Genomic DNA, 19,982 nt, shown 5'->3' on the forward strand with positions numbered 1-19,982 from the left:
AGCATAAAACAATATGCTCAAATCATAACATGTCAAACTGCAGCCCAACAGGCAACAACAGCTGTCAGTGTGTCAGTGTGCTGACTTGACTATGACTTGCCCCAAACTGCATGTGATTATCATAAAGTGGGCATGTTTGTAAAGGGGAGACTCGTGGGTACCCATAGAACACATTTACATTCACTGATCTGGAGGTCAGAGGTCAAGGGACCAATAGATTCATTAGGTTTTTTAGTTTCATATGATATCAGTATCTTCACTCTAGCTTTAAAACTGAGCCCGTTAAGCTGCGTTAATGCGTTAAAGAAATTTGTGCCGTTTAACCGAATTTGTGTTAATGCGCTATTATCACGTTAAAACTTCAGTAGGCAACAATATTTTGGCGTCATTGTGCAAAAATTCCATAATAACCTTTCAGCATATTGTAATTCAAGTGTTCTGAGAGAAAACTAGACTTCTGCTCCTCCTCATGGCTCTGTTTTCAGGCTTTAGAACATCTAGCCCGTGACGGGAGACTTTGACCAATCACAGGTCATTTCAGTGCTTGGTATTTTCTCAGCAGATCTCAACATGGCTGCTGGGTCACAAACCTTCACATTTTACAGCGCTGCCTAGTTTGACCGTTTGGTCGGAGTTAGGGAGTGATTGACAGCCGGCTCTGTGTAAGTAAACTTTTGACAGACCAACAGTCTAAAAATAAATATTTAAATGACTCTTAAAAAGAAAAACAGGAAATCGACACCTAGAAGCTGAAACTTGAAACCGTCTGGCATTTTTGCTCGAAAAATGAAAGAATCGATTATCAAATAGTTGCAGATTAATTTTCAGAGATCAACTAAAGGAATGATAGACTAATTGTTGCAGCTCTAGGTCCTGCATGTCTAAATTTTGATATCATTCCTGTCATCCAGGGATGAAGAATTTTCGGTCAGTTCTGTGCTGGCCTCTGATGTCATCCACGCCAGCCGCAAAGACATCCCTTGTATATTCCGAGTAAGTTTTCTTGTCTTTTGAGCAACCAAAAGTTTCAAAATAAACCCACTTAATTCCGAAATACTATCAAACATCTAATGTAACCTTTCACCCTCGTCATTCTTCTGCCCTCAGGTGACAGCGTCCCAGCTCTCCCCCTGCAGCAACCATAAGCCCTCCCTCCTGATCCTGGCCGACAGCGATCAGGAGAGGAACAAATGGGTGGGCCTCCTCAACGAGCTCCACCGCATCCTCAAGAAGAACAAGCTCAAGGAGCGCTTCGTCTACGTCCCCAAGGAGGCGTACGACAGCACCCTGCCGCTCATCAAGACAACACAGTCTGCTGCTATCATAGGTGGGCCTTCAACACCTACGGTCCTGCTCCAAAAACACTACAAGAGGTGTTATAGAAGATCTGATATGTCCCTGATGTACATACTCCCTGATCTCTATGCAGTCATTATCTCAACAATAGGTTGGTCCGGCTTTGTGTATTTGCAGCCGAGTGTAATTGTTCCAGGTAGAGCTATTTTCAGACAAACGATTACATCAGAGAAACTTTAGCTGGGTTTCCACCAGGTTTTCAAAGAACTAATGACAGCAAAGCCTAACTTTACTTTTAATATTATCAAACACAGTGAAATGGTCTCCCCTCGTCCTAAAATGGAGTACTTCCTTGTTTTTTGAATGAAGCAGTACAGTTGAAGCAGCAGTGCTGTGTGTGTGTGTTTCACCAATCAGGGACGGTCATCCCTGCAAACTCCATCCCGACAGTTCCTGTACTTTCAAAAAGTACTCCCCCACGCCCAGGGCCTTTTTTGGGGGGGTAAAAGGCCCCGTAAAATGTCCCCAGAACTTAATTTAGACCCTGGTCCCTGCGGTGGAAACGCAATGAGTTCCTCAAAGGTTCTTAGTTCCGGGGGGAAGTTCCTGTGTTGGAAACAGGGCTCTAGTTGTGAAAATAGAAACTAGCAGATTGGAACAGTTTCTGCACAGAATGCCCTTTTCTGTCTCCGTACTGACACTGAAATGTCCGTCTCGCTTCATTTGCTTTGCCCTCAGATCACGAGCGTGTCGCCCTGGGCAACGAGGAAGGCCTTTTTGTCATCCATGTCACCAAAGATGGTAAGATCCACTTTGAAGATCTGTTCTGTGTTCCTGTTCACTTGTTTTGTCCCCCCCCCTCCCCCATTGCTGTTTTAAATGTGTTACTACGTGTTTTATGTCACTCCCAAAACTGCCTGTTTCTGTTTCTCTCTCATCTTCACCAATTCCTTTCTCTGCCGTTTTTGGCCCTCCTTTATCCCCACTTCTTTATTCGCTTCCTCCATCCCAGAAATTATCCGGGTGGGGGACAACAAGAAGGTGCACCACATCGACCTGATTCCCCAGGAGCAGCTGCTGGCGGTCATCTCCGGCAGGAACCGCCACGTCCGCCTCGTCCCCACGCAGGCCTTGGACGGCCGCGAGACCGATTCCTACAAGCTGGCCGAGACAAAGGGTTGCCAGACCATCGTCTCCGGCCCCGTCCGCAACGGCTCGCTCACCTGCCTCTGTGTGGCCATGAAGAGACAAATCATATGCTACGAGGTCAGAAAACAGCGTTTGTTAATACTAAAAACAGCAGACCGCCTCTTCAGATAATGATTTCTTTCGAGCTAACTTCAGTTAGGTCATATTATTTACTGCTGTAAAACTGACTTTGTCCTCCTGCACTCAAGGTGAATAAGAGTAAAGGACGTCACCGTCGGCTGCGAGAGGTGCAGGCCCCGGGGCCCGTTCAGTGGATGGGTCTGCTCAGTGAGCGTCTCTATGTGGGATACCAGTCTGGCTTCACCCGCTACAGGTACTCTACCTGTTAACATCTAAATATAATGGAGATGTTCCTTTAATGGTTTTATGACTGTTTTCCTTTAATTCATTATCATTTACCCCCCCGCTGAATAACTATAAATAATTTATTTCTATTCTTATGACATCATCTTAATTTAATCAATCTAACTCTGCGATGACCTCCGCAGTGTCCATGGCGACGTGTCCCCTATCAACCTGCTCCACAACGAGGACCACACCCTGGCCTTCATCCCCCAACAGGGCCTGGAAGCCCTCTGCGCTGTGGAGATTTCCAGCAAGGAGCTCCTGCTGTGCTTCAGCGCCATCGGAGTCTACGTGGACTCCCAGGGCCGCAGGTCACGTCAGCAGGAGCTGATGTGGCCGGCTGTTCCCAACTCTGCCTGTGAGTGCAGGAATTTAATGTTAATTTATATTGGTAATAAACACGAAGAGGCAGATTTAGAATCAAATTATGTTTGTTCGTCCCTTTTATCCAGGCTACAACGCCCCCTACCTGTCGGTGTACAGTGAGAACGCTGTCGATGTGTTTGATGTCAACACCATGGAGTGGATTCAGACCATCCCTCTCAAGAAGGTCAGTGCCGTGTGAATATGACATGACTGAAGCTTCAGCAGCTCAGGGAGTAGAGCGGGGCGTTCTAACCAGAAGGTCGGCGGTTCGATGCCCGGCTCCTCTTGTCCGCATGTCGAAGTGCCATTGAGCCACTGAACCCCAAGTTGCTCCCCGGCCAATCCACAGCAGATGTGTTAAATGCAGAGGTCAAGTTATTTCATGTATGAAGCCTATGTATGTGACAATTAAAATACAAGGTTTAAAGCAGGGCTGCCCAAAGCCGGGCCTGCGGGCCAAAGTTAGCCCGCCATCAGGTTCGATTTGGCCCGCCAGATGTTAGCAAATTATTATTAGTTTTTTTAAGAAAGGGCCTGTGTCTTTCAGAGGCTGGAGCGGGCTCGGTTTTAGAGTTACAGTGAAACTATTTATGGAATACTATACTATGAATTTTATCACAGACTATACTATAACTTTTTGAGGATTTTTTTTTTTGACATGCTATTCTATGACTTTTTTTTTTAGGGCTGTCAAAGTTAACGCGATAACGCAAATTAATTTTATCGCCACTAATTTATGTAACGCATTAACGCAATCGATCTTTCGGAGGTTGTTGCTGGTTTTAAAGCTAGAGTGAGGATACTGGTATCCTAAGGAATCCATTGATACCAACCATGTTGCTTGTCAGTTAGGAGGCCAAATAATGCTAAGTTTGGCTTCATTTTGGCAAGGAAAAACTGGCATAGCGATTTTCAGATCAGTGAATGTAAATGGGTTCTATACGAGTCTCCCCTTTACAGACATGCCCACTTTATGATCATCACATGCAGTTTTTGTTATTTTCTTCTATTCTAAAATGGTGTATTTGAATATTTCTGCATACTGGGGTCTTGGAATTACATAAATTGGGTATGACTATTCAGCAGGCGGGTTTTAAGGGGTTAACCATGTAAAAGCTAAAATAATATTCAATTAGGGGAACTTGAGATCTCTGTACCATTTTGTATCTTAACAATGTAATGAAATAGGTGTTTTCTTCTGGCCTATGGCCCACCATTAAGTTCCAGTTTTTGGCCCTTGAAGGGAAAACGTTTGGGCACCCCTGGTTTAAAGTATAAAATAAAGTTCAAGTCATTGAGACAACTGAAGGCACCTCTGGCTCCACCTGGTGGAACAGATGAATGAATCCTATTTGCCTCGGTCACCATAGTAACCTGACTTCTGATTGCTGTCCTGCCATATTAATAGATGGATATAGTCCAGATTGTGAAGTTTACTTCACTTCAGATTTACATAATACATTTGTAGAATAAAATGAATGATTACTGATCAGAAATCAGTTGTGGAAAATGGATTAATGCTAGATTCCTCTGCTTGCCCTTCAGGTGCGACCTCTGAATGTCGACGGCTCTCTGAACCTGCTGGGCCTGGAAACAGTCCGGCTCATCTACTTCAGAAACAAGATGGCCGGTAAGAACTCACTAGTGTTTGTGTGAAGCAGCGCACAGCTAAAAACTACAAACATGTCAAGAATGTCACAATACGATGTATTCCATTGTGGTTTGAAAAGGTAAAGGGTTTATATGTTGCTGTTAGCTCCAGCAGGATATGTATATACAGGACTTGAGCTCTTGAACTGCTTGGCTTTTGAAGGACTTAGTCACTGTGTAACCGTTCCTCTGCTCATTATAGAACATTCTGTAGAACAAAAGCAACTTGAGTACTTGAGTTGCTTGAGAAGCAAAAAGTTCGACATGCCACTCTCAACAACCGAAGTACATCTGCAGCACTTAGTAGTCTGTCATATTAACATGCCCGCGGCTTTGTTGTGATCTTCCAGAGGGTGATGAGCTGGTCGTCCCGGAGACATCAGACAACAGCAGGAAGCAGATGGTGCGCAGCATGAACAACAAGAGACGCTTCTCCTTCAGGGTGCCTGAGGAAGAGCGGCTTCAGCAGAGGAGGTAGTTTACCTGCAGAACGAGGCAGCTCTCTTCACTGTGCATAGAGTTTTATACTGGCTCTGTACCACCAGAGGAGGTTTCAGCCCTTTTTACTTCTAATCTTCACAACTTCACCAAAGTGTTCCTGATAATATTTCTTGCTTTCGTAACTCTGTTGCCAGGTTAAGTCTCGGCTTCTTGTGCATCCTCTGTGTTCTGCGTTGTTTTTTTTTAATCCTAACTTTCTGTTCTCTGTTTTCATGTGGAAGTTAATAACTTTCTTTAATTGTATTTCCCCTGGACCAGTTAGTAACAGTACTAGCACCACTGCTTCTAAGTATTCTTTTCATCATCACTGTTTAAAGACTTTAGAAAAGCTAATCAAATGTGCAAGCTCATCATGCAAAACGTTGGGAGTAGAAACTAAGAATGCAGTCTCAACACTAAAATCATCAATTACACTCGTTTGTACAACTGACTTCTCATTGAAGAGCATGAAGGGAAACCAAAACCTATATAGACTGGTGCAGGAACGAGTCCTAAAACCCAGAAATGAGTTAGCATTTTAGCACCTCCTGTTCCCTCGTCTGGAGGTCAATGGGTTTTTAGTTAGATGCCTGAAATAAGGTCTGTGGTTAACACAAGCTGAAGACATTTTAACGCTTTGTTCTACAATATAAAATACGTCAGTATATATCCCACTCGTGAATTTTGAAGCTTTTACTTAAAAGGCGGTCACTAACAAGTGGCTAAATGTGACTACTAAACGTCATCACACCGACTCGTCCTCCTTTACAGCCTCATGTTTACTCACACTCATGTGACCGTGTTATAGTTCGTTTATAGTCTAACGTTAGCTTTTTACTTCTGGCGATTACATTCACACTTCAAAACAAAAGTGGTGTTCATTTGTGGAGATTATCTTGCTGAACAAAACGTGTAAGTATCATAAACGTGTGTTTGCTACAGAACTTATTTTCTGCAATAATCCAAAACCCAATGTAACAATCCAATTGGCTGTTTGTCGAGGGAACCCAGGACGATGCTAACTTCCTGGTTGGCCTACAAAATAGGTCATCCCTGCAGCCCTCTATTACATGTTGTAGATGTGTGACAGTAGTTAAAAAAAGGCAAACTCTTTACAGCAGCTTAGTGCTTGTTTCCTTTAAGGTAGGATCTGTGGTAAATGGAGGAGAGTACTAGATGAGTGGGCGACTCTCTGCACTGCTGCACTCAATCTGTTCCAGTTTCTGTTGTTACTCTGAACTCCTCTGTGCCTCTACCCATCTCCTGTGTGTGTTTGGGATTCCAGAGAGATGCTGAGAGACCCAGAGATGAGGAACAAACTGATCTCTAATCCCACCAACTTCAACCACGTGGCCCACATGGGACCAGGAGACGGGATCCAGATCCTTAAAGACTTGCCCATGGTACACACACACACACACACATACATATATACACACACATACACACACGCATAAGTACATACGGGTGTACATACATCATCTTAAAGGTCCCATATTATGCTAATTTTCAGGTTCATACTTGTATTTTGTGTTTCTACTAGAACATGTTTACATGCTGTAATGTTCAAAAAAAACATTATTTTCCTCGTACTGTCTGCCTGATTATACCTGTATTCACCCTCTGTCTGAAACGCTCTGTTTTAGTGCATTTCAACGGAATTGCAACAGAATTGCGTTGCCAGTCAACAGTTTGGGTCCATGTTTACTTCCTGTCAGCTGATGTTATTTACATACACTGCAACAAGGCCTAAATAAAGGAGGCTGGGTCACGCGTCATATCTCCGGGGGTATAACACATGCGCAGTAAAATCTTGCCTGCACTCGCCGAAATTGAGCCAATCGCAACGCACGACCGCAGATTCTGTTACACTGCGCATGTGGTATACCCCATACCCCAAGACCCATGTCCCTCCCGTGACCCAGCCTCCTTTTCATAGGCCTTGTACTGCAACAGGAAATAAACTGGGACACATTTAGAATGTTTATGTTTAAAACTGTGTAATGGTCTAAATATTGTTATTGTATTTGTGACATCACAAATGGACAGAAATCCTAACGGCTTGTTTCAAACGCACATTTTCTGCATACGGGCTGTGTATTTCTCCGTATATTGAGCGTTTTGATAGTTTAACGGTATTTATAAAGCACTTAAACCTGCTTTATAATCTAAAAGACATGAAAATCTCACTTTTAACAATATGGGACCTTTAAAGACTTGTGTTAGCAGACAGGCACATACTGTAAAAAACAAACAAGGGAACACAGAAACATCTACTTACATATTAAAACAGACCCACTTGGACTGTTTGAGATGTGTGTGTGTGTGTTTGTAAACCTGCTTCTACAGAACCAGCATATTCCTTGTCCTTTATCCTTTACTACAGTAGCATGCTAACACGAGGATTTGAGCAGAGGAAGTTGCACAGTTTCCATTTGATTCCCTATTTAGTGAACTAACCACGAAGGCTTGGTTGAATCACACGATGAACCTCCTCTGCCTCATATTCCTCTATCCTCTAAACTTCACTCATCGTCTTCCTCCTGACCAGCTGTGCGCTTACGGAGACCATGCATGCATGTCTGTCTGCCCAAACCTCAGTGGCCAATCACACGAGGGGCCACGTCAGTGTTCAGCTGTAGAGCATGTAGTGAGTCACTGTGTCCTCCTCACTCCTGTCCCCTGCACTGCACTCTGTGTCGTGTGCGTGTGTGTGTTTGCTCTGTGCGTGTTTAAACCAGAACGTCCGTGTTCAGGAGAGCCGTGCGGGCTTCAGCGGTTCGGTCAGCATCCCCTCCATCACCAAGAACCGGGGTGAGCCGGGTCGCTCCATGAGCGCCAGCAGCGGACTGGGCATACGTGAGTAACCGCTAGAACCCCTGAATCCACTTTAGTCGACTCCATCCCTGCAGCATGAACCTTTTTTCAGTGTTCGGTGTTTCTCCCTGACTCCCTCCGTCTGCCCTCCTCTCTCTCTCCAGGCTCGTCCTCCCAGAACGGCAGCGCTCTGCGCAGAGAGCTGTCAGGAGGAAGCTACGGGTCCAAACGGCAGACCATGACCTCTCCCTCCGAGAGCTCCCTGTCCTCTGGTGGAGGCATGGACTGTGGCGACGCTCCGCTCTCTCAGTTCGACAGAGAGGTCAGTAAATACATCGACACTGAACATACAGCTTCTTGTGCGGTTGACTGTAAGCATTCGGAGATTTAATGTCAAACTTTGTGTACTTAAGAGAGTTTGGTACGGATGGTCATACAACTTATCTAGTCTTAATTGCACACTTAAATTTCTACTAAGTGTTGGTTCAAATCTGACTGGACAGCCACTTAATAGATCTGAACACAGAGTTAATGTCAATCCAACATCAGCTTTGTATGCAGATCATGATTGTTTACTTACCATGCGATTGTAGAAACTAGACATGAATTTATCCCATATTTAAAAAACAATTACATTGTTTCCCATTGAAAAAAACTCCTCCCTCTATCCCATCCGTCACAAACATCCCAACCTCTGGGTGCAAGCCTCTCACCTCATCCCGCCTCTCTGACCGATTGGTTAGCCCCCTGTGATGTCAGCGCTTTATGCAGTCAGCTCGCTGAGGTCTTGTCTTTTCTCCCAGTATAGACTGTTAATTCCCTCCCATGGTGCCTGCTTTAGGTTTAGCTCGGCCTAGTTGTTGCCTCAAAGTACTGAAGGAAACACTGTGACACATACTGATGTTTATTATGTCCCTGTAACAGATTTTACACATCTTTAAGACCCAAAAGACCTAAGTTGAGTCAGGCAGTGGCAACGTTTAGTTAGATCCGGGCCAGACTGGGCACGTCCGCAGCATATGGTGGCTGCCTCGCTGAACTGCTGCGTCTCTCACGTGTGTGGCGTCTACACTGGCAGCATTTCTGATGCAGCGCTGCTGCTGCCAGCCCTTTCTTTCTACATAGTTTGCTTTTCATAATGGCCGTTTCATTTCATTATAAATGTAATTTATATATCTTATATATATTTTAGACAGAAAAAGGTTAAGATGCATGTGCTCATTTGTAAATAATAGTAATAATCCAAAATTAAAAGCCGGTACTTTATTTATTTGTGGAGCCGTGCAAGACACTGCATTTTCTACAAAACTCCTGCAAATACTTCAGAATAAAAGCCTTGTGTTAACAAATGCAGGAATTCTGTCCACAGAAAAAAAACGCTACAGGGCTTTTATTTTGAAATGGAAGCAGGAAATGTTGAGTTAAAAATAGACATAGACATTGATACTGTAGGGATATTGCTGGTATGATGTCAATATACTGTCAAAAGATCATTTTCACTGTTTATTTTTGCTGTGAATCGCGCTGCACGCGAGACTGCGAATCTCTAGAAGAGACGCAGCCGACACGCAACCGAGCCACACCAGCAGGCTGCATGGCTGCTCTAACCTGTTAACATGGACGTCAAAATAAAAAATAAGAGGTTCCGCGACGCACACGCGGGCGGTCTGGCCCGGCTGTTAGGTTCCTGTTCACATAGCTACCCTGCAACATCTCTAACAGACACACAAATAACATGACCAGGATCAAACAGTAACTACAACAGCTTTTGGGCAACTTCTACCCTCATCCACCCATCTGCCCTCCAACTGCCTGCCATCCTTCCTGTGGCTCCCCCATCTTCATGATGGCCCATAAGCCTGGATGCTGTCAGCTCCATTTTGCCCCCATTCCTCGCCTCCCTCCTTCACCCCCCCCTGCCTCCCCGTCCCACCCCAGCATGTTGTCTGTGGGCTGGGCGCTGAGTCTGAACTCTCCTCTGCAGTGGCAGGCAGTCTCACCGTCGGAGAAGACCCCCGATCTGAAAAGGGCTTTAAGGACCCTGCTTAGTAAGATGAAGGTAATGTCAACAAGCTGCAACGACCACACCAAACACACAACTGAGAGCACCGTGTCACTGAACATGCACCCACACTGTGTCATTTCAACATCTAGAAACATTAGCATGAGGTGCATTTAAAACACAAAGAGACACAAGTTGTTCGCTGAACGGTAGCCACAGCGCCACAGCTCTGGCCGCACCATTTCAGCCCCCCGTCACATCAGCAGCATCTGAAGGCTTGTCACATCTTTCACCAGCTGCACCGTCAGCCTGTCCCTCACCTGGCCTGTATCATTGTTTTGGTTGTGGTGCAACGCTGCTGCTGCTCGGCCATTTTGAATACGTCCTCCCACACGATCACAGAGCATGTCTGCTTCCACACAGCTCCCTGACAGCTCGTCCATGTTTCTAACCATGAGCTGTCCAGCTCAGAGCACAACTAGGCCATGAAGGATACAGAATGATAAGTGCGCTGTATAGACTGCGCTCAGGATTCCACCAGGACCCGGCAGGATATTACTCTGTCTGTAATGGTAAAACGCATCAAAGTGATTGATTGATTGGAATACATCACAACAGCTGCTTGGTTCAGATCTCTTGTTCAAATGACAATGACTGATTAGTTAATGTGGTTGTAGAGGCTGAGTGCTTTTAACACAGTGTCACATAGACAAAGATTTTGACACAATGTAGCTGGGCAGTGATCCTCCTCATAAACAGTCTCTGCAGGACCCCTGAAGTGAATAGATATGAAAACTGCCCATCTACATGGACTTGTGGAAGACTCTTGTATGCGTGCTGTGAGAAACAGATGGCCGTTGGGGATGGCTATTGTTAGGATTGATACTACTACTCTGTTGGATACTCCTTATCAGTTCAGTTCTTTATCAATACTCTTGTCAGTTCTTTTTCATATCTAAATAATTGCTTTTTAATATACTATTTAAACAAAGAATAAATTGACAGCCGGATTAGAATATGGTTTATTTAGTTATTTTCTACATGTTTACATCATGGTTATGCTTGTTGAGTAGTGATAAAGCATTGGCTTTATACTCGCTAAGGTTTTATTGCACTTCCAGTAACGAGCGTAGTTGTCATAGTTACCTTCACTTCACCTGGTTTACTTCAATGTCTCCACCGCCACCTCTCTGCTCTGCTGTTTGCTGACTTCACTTCATGTGTGTGCATTTGGAGGACACAGATAGCAGAGGAGATGCACACTGCAGTGTGATAATAAAGTACACCAAAATGTTAAAAAGTACCGACGAAAGAACCGAAAACGTTGGAGCTTATTGATACTCCGGTCTTTAATAATTAAGCACCGGTGCCCGTTTAATACCGGGTTTCAGTACCCACGCCTAATGGGCCGCTGTAGGCTTTCCCACAAGACAGTGTCGAGTGTGAATGTGTGATGTTTTACTGCAGCCAGAGATGGTAGAAGTGAGTATAACTGTGCTTCCTGGTGTTTTATAGGCCAAACCTGTTTAGATTGGATCCAAACAGGAGACCTCAAAGACAATCAAGTGCAGAGTCACTGAACAGGAAAAACATGAATTCATACAGCACATGAGATAATTGTAAACCCCCCTAACCTGAGCACTATATCACTGAGCTGGAAAGAGAGACATGCATACTGGACCTAGTTCTCTCTTGTACAGAAGGAGCAGCAGGCATTATGTCAGTTACATTTTCCTCACATAATGCAAGCCATTTGCTGTATGTGTCGTACAGTATGAAGGTTTACCCCCACCCCCATACTCCCTCTCATCTGGCCTGCCTGCATGTTTGTTTTCCTTTAGCTGATCATTTCTGCTCAATTGAGCTGTTCATCTGCTGATGATGTGGAATGTAGCGGAAGACGAGGCGGGGGCGTGAGCAATGTGATTCAATCTGCCCTTACATCTGTCCTCCAGCCCAAACAGCAGATTAATGAGCAGCAGAGAGGAAGGTCCTTGGTTGAGACCGAAGGCCGGTCCCCACTGAAAGCCTTTTTTAACGCCCGTCACTTGCACGTTTCACGGAACAGACAGACTTCCATTTTATTAAATGTATCAATCCGCATTGACTCAGTGTGTGAGACGGAAACCCCCTGCATTTTTTCACAGGTTTATTTTTGTCGCACTTAGTGAAGCGTCATCGGCATTAAATCACACAAATAACCCACTGTATGTGTGCTTTGAACTTATGAACCGTATCTACATTGATTGATCAAGGCTCCCAGTGTGTCTGTGAGCAGGTCCGTTTCACTACCAGCAGATTCCCGTCTCTCGCTACGGCGGGCGGGGAATTAACATCAATGAATCAATACATCGGCCTACAAACACTGTTTATTTCTCCCCATGCAGCCGACATGAAAACTATTTCAGTTCAGTCAATGTCTGCCGTCAGTCAGCCTGGGGAAGGCAGGTTAGCGAGCCGCTGTCCACTCAGCTCCCCAGGTGCTGCTGCTGATGGACGGACAGAGACGTTCACGGAAGACAGATTCAGTGTGGATTGGGTTGACGGAGAGCTACACGCCGCTCTCGTCTCGCTCTCGCTCTCGTCTCACTCTCGCTCTCATCTCGCTCTCGTCTCGCTCTCGTCTCGCCCTCGTCTGGCTCTCGTCTCGCTCTCGTCTTGCTCTCGTCTGGCTCTCGTCTCCCCTTCGTCTGGCTTTCATCTGGCTCTCGTCCTGCTCTCGTCCTGCCCTCATCTGGCTTTCGTTTTGCTCTCGTCTGGCTCTCGTCTCGCTCTCGTCTCGCCCTTGTCTGGCTCTCGTCTCGCTCTCGTCCTGCTCTCGTCTGGCTCTCGTCTCCCCTTCATCTGGCTTTCGTCTGGCTCTCGTCCTGCTCTCGTCCTGCCCTCATCTGGCTTTCGTTTTGCTCTCGTCTGGCTCTCGTCTGGCTCTCGTCTCGCCCTTGTCTGGCTCTCGTCTCGCTCTCGTCCTGCTCTCGTCTCGCTCTCGTCTTGCCCTTGTCTGGCTCTCGTCTCGCTCTCGTCTCGCTCTCGTCTGGCTCTCGTCTCCCCTTCGTCTGGCTTTCGTCTGGCTCTCGTCCTGCTCTCGTCCTGCCCTCATCTGGCTTTCGTTTTGCTCTCGTCTCGCTCTCGCTCTCATCTCGCTCTCGTCTGGCTCTCGTCTTGCTCTCGCTCTCGTCTGGCTCTCGACTTGCTCTCGTCTTGCTCTCGCTTTCGTCTTGCTCTTGCTCTTGCTCTTGCTCTTGCTCTTGCTCTCGTCTTGCTCTCGTCTCGCTCTCGTCTTGCTCTTGCTCTCGTCTTGCTCTCATCTTGCTCTCGTCTTGCTCTCGTCTGGCTCTCGCTCTCGTCTCGCTCTCGTCTTGCTCTCGCTCTTGTCTCGCTCTCGTCTTGCTCTCGTCTTGCTCTCGCTCTCGTCTTGCTCTAGTCTCGCTCTAGTCTCGCTCTCGTCTCGCTCTCGTCTGGCTCTCGTCTCGCTCTCGTCTCGCCCTTGTCTGGCTCTCGTCTCGCTCTCGTCTCGCTCTCGTCTGGCTCTCGTCTCCCCTTCGTCTGGCTTTCGTCTGGCTCTCGTCCTGCTCTCGTCCTGCCCTCATCTGGCTTTCGTTTTGCTCTCGTCTCGCTCTCGCTCTCATCTCGCTCTCGTCTGGCTCTCGTCTTGCTCTCGCTCTCGTCTGGCTCTCGACTTGCTCTCGTCTTGCTCTCGCTTTCATCTTGCTCTTGCTCTTGCTCTCGTCTCGCTCTCGTCTTGCTCTTGCTCTCGTCTTGCTCTCGTCTCGCTCTCGTCTTGCTCTCGCTCTTGTCTCGCTTTCGTCTTGCTCTCGTCTTGCTCTCGCTCTCGTCTTGCTCTCGCTCTCGTCTCGCTCTCGTCTCGCTCTCGTCTTGCTCTCGCTCTCGTCTTGCTCTAGTCTCGCTCTAGTCTCGCTCTCATCTCGCTCTCGTCTGGCTCTCGTCTTGCTCTCGCTCTCGTCTGGCTCTCGACTTGCTCTCGTCTTGCTCTCGCTTTCGTCTTGCTCTTGCTCTTGCTCTTGCTCTTGCTCTTGCTCTCGTCTTGCTCTCGTCTCGCTCTCGTCTTGCTCTTGCTCTCGTCTTGCTCTCATCTTGCTCTCGTCTTGCTCTCGTCTGGCTCTCGCTCTCGTCTCGCTCTCGTCTTGCTCTCGCTCTTGTCTCGCTCTCGTCTTGCTCTCGTCTTGCTCTCGCTCTCGTCTTGCTCTAGTCTCGCTCTAGTCTCGCTCTCGTCTCGCTCTCGTCTGGCTCTCGTCTCGCTCTCGTCTCGCCCTTGTCTGGCTCTCGTCTCGCTCTCGTCTCGCTCTCGTCTGGCTCTCGTCTCCCCTTCGTCTGGCTTTCGTCTGGCTCTCGTCCTGCTCTCGTCCTGCCCTCATCTGGCTTTCGTTTTGCTCTCGTCTCGCTCTCGCTCTCATCTCGCTCTCGTCTGGCTCTCGTCTTGCTCTCGCTCTCGTCTGGCTCTCGACTTGCTCTCGTCTTGCTCTCGCTTTCATCTTGCTCTTGCTCTTGCTCTCGTCTCGCTCTCGTCTTGCTCTTGCTCTCGTCTTGCTCTCGTCTCGCTCTCGTCTTGCTCTCGCTCTTGTCTCGCTTTCGTCTTGCTCTCGTCTTGCTCTCGCTCTCGTCTTGCTCTCGCTCTCGTCTCGCTCTCGTCTCGCTCTCGTCTTGCTCTCGCTCTCGTCTTGCTCTAGTCTCGCTCTAGTCTCGCTCTCGTCTCGCTCTCGTCTCGCTCTCGTCTCGCTCTCGTCTTGCTCTCGCTCTCGTCTTGCTCTAGTCTCACTCTTGTCTCGCTCTCGTCTCGCTCTCGTCTTGCTCTCGCTCTCGTCTCGCTCTCGTCTCGCTCTCGTCTGGCTCTCGTCTCCCTCTCGTCTCGCCCTCGTCTGGCTCTCGTCCTGCTCTCGTCCTGCCCTCATCTGGCTTTCGTTTTGCTCTCGTCTCGCTCTCACTCTCATCTCGCTCTCGTCTGGCTCTCGTCTTGCTCTCGCTCTCGTCTGGCTCTCGACTTGCTCTCGTCTTGCTCTCGCTTTCGTCTTGCTCTTGCTCTTGCTCTTGCTCTCGTCTCGCTCTCGTCTTGCTCTTGCTCTCGTCTTGCTCTCGTCTCGCTCTCGTCTTGCTCTCGCTCTTGTCTCGCTTTCGTCTTGCTCTCGTCTTGCTCTCGCTCTCGTCTTGCTCTCGCTCTCGTCTTGCTCTCGCTCTCGTCTCGCTTTCGTCTCGCTCTCGTCTTGCTCTCGCTCTCGTCTTGCTCTAGTCTCGCTCTAGTCTCGCTCTCGTCTCGCTCTCGTCTCGCTCTCGTCTCGCTCTCGTCTTGCTCTCGCTCTCGTCTTGCTCTAGTCTCACTCTTGTCTCGCTCTCGTCTCGCTCTCGTCTTGCTCTCGCTCTCGTCTCGCTCTCGTCTCGCCCTCGTCTTGCTTTCAGTGGGGATTCCCTGTAAGAATGTGCATGTTTACCAAGCGTAGAGCGGTGAACCATCATCCTGATGAGAGTCCAGACAGAAGTAGTCATTATAAAATGTATAGTGTCTTAATCATTTATTTGATACCTTTATTAGCCCCCTGGACAGACAATTAGTCTCCAGTTTTCTGAATTCTAATTAGAAACACTCTAGTATAAGGTGCTACTTCCATCAACTAATTTCTGTATTTTCCCCTGTCCCTTTATTTTCTCCCCTCAAACTTCACCTGCTTTCTTCTTCTCCAACTCCATCTTTCTTCTTTCTCCTCCCGTCCTCTCCTCTCCTCTCCTCCTCCAGGACTCGGACTCCCCCCGTCACTCCACGGCCTCCAACAGCTCCACCTTCAGCAGCCCCCCCAGCCCGGCCTCCCCACACAAGGCCAAGTCCCTGTCCCTGGAGAGCACAGACCGGATGGGCTGGGACACATGAGCCTCTGCCAGCGTCCCGCCCCCCCCCCCGCCCCCGCCATACGACCGACAGCACAGGACTCCAACTCCAAACTCCATTCCTCCCCCCACCCCTCCTTCGCCGCAGCCTCTCGCATCCTTTCTGAATATCCCTCCCCCCACTGCCCAGAGAACTGCACCTCCTGATGAACATTTGTCCCACTTTACGATCTCTATTCGTCTCTCATCGTACTTCCAAGACGGGGCAGAAACACTGAGAAAGAGTCCGTCGTCTCTTTGAGGGAAATCCTGAGGGAGAACTTGTGAGAAGTGAGCATCCACGTGGGTGCTGGTGTTTGAGGGTGTAAATGTGTGTGTGTGTTTGAGAGACACTGTATGCGCTTGTGTGCATGTGTTTATTCAGAAAGGGCATATGATATAGGAATGAAAACCTCCCGTCTCGGCTCTTTTTTGCCATCAACCGAAGCGCCGTCGCGCTTCATCGACACTTCTCTGTCCATGCCCCCCCCCCCTGTTGAGATTCATTCAGAGACTCAAAACCTCACAATCCAACAAAAAGAGAAGAGGATTATTATCGAGAGAAAATGATTTGTACTTGTACATAGGACCCTTTGGGTTTTAGGGGACAATATTTTAATTTATTTATCAATCTTAGTCAAGGAAAGGTAGGTTTGCTTCATGGCCTGAATCAGACGGGTGGAGTTTAAACACTCCTCACTTCCCTCCTTTGCTTTCTCTTTGGGTGCTGCAAAAATTCAAAATGTAAAAAAAAAAGAGAAAGGAAAGCAATGATTTATTTTTTTCATTTGCTCATGATATTAAGTGCAGTGACTTTATAATATTTTTTTATTTTGACCATCAGCAAAAAGCTACAAGCAGCGTTAATAATGCCGGCTCGTATGACATCACCACTCTGTGCTACTCTCTTCCTCATTGGTCCAGTGCGAGTGACATCACCCGGCAGCCCCTGCTGGACGTGTCCTCCGTCGTAGTGTAGACGTTCCACTTTGCTGTACAACCAAACCGACCAACTCACAGGTTCCCATCACAATAATGTACATAGGTTTCAAAGTAGAGAGTAATATATGATAAGGAAAATACTATAGAGAACTACACGGGAAAGACAAAATAATCCTCTCTGACTTTTCTTTTCCGTTTTGTTTTGAGAGTGATCTGGGGTTGTATTCACACAAAAAAAGCCATTTTAAACCACTTTCCACTTTTCTTTTCTTTTTTTACCGATTGATTTTAGATTTGTTTTATATTGTATGTATGACACGCATTGTGTTTTTTCTTCTTCTTTTTTTCCCCCCACTCGGTTTGCGTTTGAGTGAAGAAAACTCCCGTATGGATCAACACTACTGCCCGTATTGTAGAGTGAACACGTGCATTTATCACATGTATCTACACACACATACATACTGAGGTGGTGTTTTTATGCAGCCAATGCCTTGTGTCCTGCTCCTCCTCGGACTGTTAGAGAGGGGAAGTGTTTTGGATCATTTAATCAACAGTTAATAACGTGTATGTTTCTAAATTGGCTGTGGTACCTGGATGGCAAGATGAGCTCGACTTCACCAAAAAATGGACAAAAAGAGACATTATTTAGTCTTTCCTTTGCATATTCTGAAGAAGGTTCGGTTCTTCTGTTCATTACACAGCGACGTTTCTAAGAGCTCTTGATTAAAAAAAAGACACTAAAATGAGAAAGTAGACACTTAAAAGTCAGCACTGTTTGTCTTGATAAAGCGCAGATAAAATAACCTCAGTGCTACCTGTTGTAAATTGAACAGGACTGGATCTCTAAACCCCCTCCAGGAGGTTTCTCTTGGCAGGCCTCTGAAAGAGCGTTTCACGGCGTGGCAGCTCCTGTCTGCAGAGCGCCGCATTCACAGCCAAAACCCTGTTACCTCTGTTCATCTCCTTCAGCTCACAGACAGATAGAAAAGCGTTCGCTCATAGGCAGAACCGGGTAAGGGAACAATGTGCACGGTGCTGAAAAGTGAACACTAACTAGAATGTGGTTCTAATGTGGTATTATCTGTAAGAAGAACGCACATGCTGTACTCTAACACTGGCCTGTTGTTGGTGACGGTGCAGGTGGGGTTTTCTTTCCTAATGTTCAGTACAGATTCCTTGGTCCTCCAGTTTATTCCGCTTGTCTTGTTTGTTAGAAAGGGAAACAAGAACAAGTAGTTTGGTGGTCATTCCTGCCGATTCCCCTGTCGAAACACGACGACGTCGCCCTAAACAACCCATTCCAAGTGTTTTTTTAAAGTATTCCATTTTATATGAAGAGAGAGGGGACAGTACTACAGCTGGTTTTATTCCGAACAACCACCTCTTAGAGACTTTTAAAGCTAGTGAGTCTCCTTAGTTCCTGCTGGAGTGTCTGTAGAATGTATTAGATGCGGGTGAAGAAGCTGTCAGGTGTTTTATTATTGGCCAATATTGTACAGAGAAAGTGATCGTAGACATCCCAGTTTAAGGAGAGGGGAAGAGAAACTCAGGAAATGTCAGAACCAATGAATTATTTTCATGTAGATGAAAATGTTTGCTAGATGGATGGATGGCTGGAGTGAGTGAAGGAGAGCTGAATCTGGCTGTAGTGTAACAGTAGATGTGACCCGGGTGGAGACGGCAGGAAGGAAACAGGTGGAGGGGACTAGAACTGTCTTCAGGGGTGAAGGATGACAGGTGGTTGAGGTGCCACAGCGGTAACATTTAAGAGGAAGTCAAATTCAAATAATTCAAACGCCTTTGCATTTCAGTGAGGTCTTATCTACAGTACCTTCTATATTATTTTGCTCTTTCATATCATATTACACTTTTTTTTGTTTTTCTAGGATTGCTTTGTAATAATTTGTACAGTTTTGCATGTTATAGATGTAATCATTTTTGTTTTCGGTTTGTTGTTTTACTTGCTCCTTTGAACGGTTTGGGCGTTTTACTGAGGATAACCCACTACAGGTGATGTAGATTCTTTTTTGCACAAAAAAAAATATTTAAGGTGTAAGGTCAAAACAAAAAATAATGTATGGAACTGGCTGCCACACTTACGTGGAGAACTCATTATATTAACCTGACTCCGATGTATTTCAATAAAGCGGAGGGCTGTTACAAATACAAACCCAGAGTGTTACTGTGTGGTCATTACATCTGATAAATGTCCCTTCTTTTAAGAAAAAGACTTTATTACAAATGAAGAACAAAAGTTCAGTTTTTACATCTATACAAGTTTTGCCACTGGAGGAAATGTTGGTCTAACATTTGACAGTAGCTATACAAGTAAGGACACATTTTAAAACAGGACAAACTACTCAGACTGTGACTCTAATTTAAGGGCACACTATCATCTATTCAAACTGTAAAGGTGTGTTCAGACAGAAAGCAAAGCGAACCGATTGTGTTTATCCTCCCCGAACAGCCGTTGTACAAACTGTGCGTTAGCTGTACGCTAGCTAGCAACAGAAACACCAGCTGTTTGGCTAAGCCTCGATGTAAACAGGCAAATGTTGTTGAAACATTTTACTTGTCTTCCCCTTGACTTCGTATGTAATCATGCTGTCTGTAAAATGTGCGTAGCGTTCTGTCTAAACACACAGTCATAAGGCAGGAGTTTGGATTCAGCTTTTTTTCTTGTTTTTAAAGGGATAGTTTGTGTGTTTCTCAGTGGGGGTGTATGAGGTATTATCCATAGGCAGTGTATTACCTACAGTAGATGACGGTCGGTACGCCCTCAGTGTGCAGAAGCAGACAGGAGTACCGACACCAGAGCAAAGCAATGTACTGCTGTTGATGGAGTTGACAGAAAAATTTATTTTAGCCACCTAAAAAAAAAAAAAATCAATATCTGTTTAAGTGTACGCTATATTTAGAATATTTTCACCGCTTTATCTTGCCGTCAGACAGCCCTTTCCTTCTGTTTTCCGATAGCGAACTGAACTGAAAGTGAAACTTATCT

The sequence above is a fragment of the Sebastes umbrosus genome, chromosome 18, assembly GCF_015220745.1.
Source record: "Sebastes umbrosus isolate fSebUmb1 chromosome 18, fSebUmb1.pri, whole genome shotgun sequence".
NCBI lineage: Eukaryota > Metazoa > Chordata > Actinopteri > Perciformes > Sebastidae > Sebastes > Sebastes umbrosus.